Here is a 1,719-nt window from a genome sequence, read left to right on the forward strand (position 1 = left end):
GGCTCAGGCAATCCACTCACCTCAGCCTCCCAAAGGCGTGGGATTACAGGCTGAGCCACCGAGCCCGGCTCGGACTAATTTTTTTTTAAGTTTATTGTAGAGACAAGAACTCGCCAAGTTGCCCAGGCTGGTCTCAAGCCCCTCGACTCAGGCAATTCTCTCGTCTCCACTTCCCAAAGTGCTGGGATTATAGGCGCGAGCCACCGTGCCTGGTGGATGGAGCTCTTCAGTCCCCAACAGCCTCTGGCTCAATGGAGCTCAATTTACTGAGGTCCAGGAATCTCTAAGTTAACATATACTGAGTAATCAGGAGGGGCAGATTCTGAAAATGTTCATTCCCACAAGTACCTGGATCACAAGTGGTGCCAGCATTAATTAGTCCCATACTGGGCCCAAAACATTGATTTTTAATAAAGTATTCCCTGGTGTATTGAATCACCATTTCAAACTCCTCTCATCTTTATGGTGAGTTTTCTCTCAAGGACCGCCACTGCTTTCTTCTACCATGCCTTCATATCACTGGCCATTTACTCAGTGAGGGCTACCATTGTCCCTCAGACTCAGACTTCTTTATGACTTTTTTTTTTTGAGACAGGGTCTCACTCTGTCACTCAGGCTAGGTGTAGTGACACAATCCAGATCACTACAAACTTTAATTCCTGGGTTCAAGTGATTCTCCCACCTCAGTCCCTCTGTCCCACAGTAGCTGAGACTACAGGTATGCGCCACAACACCCAGCTAATTTTTTTCATTTTTTGTAGAGATAAGATCTCACTATATTGCCCAGGCTGGTCTTGAACTCCTGGGTTCAAGCAACCCTCCCACCTTAGTCTCCCAAAGTGTTGGCCTTCTTTAAGACTCAACAGGTGGATATTTGTTTATCAATTCCTTTTCTTTGAACACTTTCAAAAGTTTTTTTAAAAATCATTTTCAAAAAGTTCCTTTACTCAGCACCCTGAAATCAAATGGAAGTAGATATTTTTGAGGAGGGGTGATACTAACCAACAAAAACTAACTCCTAGGCCTTGCCCAACCAAAAATGGACAGATAAATGTCTGTTATCTGCTGCAGTTAAAAGGGAGCAGAAAGTGAGAAGTCTTAGAATCCTGCTGGCCACTTGAGCAGGGCCCCCACAACTGTAAACTCCTTTAGGAGAAGGACCATTGGAATGAAGTGAGCTCTGTAACCACAACGACACTCTGGACGTCAGCTTTGCAAATCCAGCAATTCAGTATCACCACTGTGATGGTTAATTTTATGTGTCAGATTAAACACTGTATCAGATAATAGTGCCCAAATTAAACATTGTTTCTGAGTGTGTCCATGAGGGTGTTTCCAGATGAGAACAGCATTTGAATTGGTGGCATCATCCAATCACTTGAGAACCCGAATAGACAGAACAAAAGGCAAAGGAGGAATTTGCCCCTCTTTTCCTGCCTTACTGATGAGTTGGGATATCTCATTTTACCTTCTGCCCTCGAACTGGGATTTATATCACCAGTTCTCCTGATTTGGACCTTTTGACTTAAACTGAATTACATCACTGGCTTTCCTGGATCTCCAGCTTGCAGACACAAATCATGGAACTTCTCAATCTCTAAAATCACATAGTCGATTCCTCATAATAAAACTCTTCTAGGCCGGGCTCGGTGGCTCAGCCTGTAATTCTGCGCTTTGGGAGGCCGAGGTGAGTGGATTGCCTGAGCCCGCGGGTTCGAG

This window comes from Carlito syrichta, unplaced genomic scaffold (assembly GCF_000164805.1).
Source record: "Carlito syrichta isolate Samal-C Ts95f unplaced genomic scaffold, Tarsius_syrichta-2.0.1 Scaffold309294, whole genome shotgun sequence".
Taxonomy (NCBI): domain Eukaryota; kingdom Metazoa; phylum Chordata; class Mammalia; order Primates; family Tarsiidae; genus Carlito; species Carlito syrichta.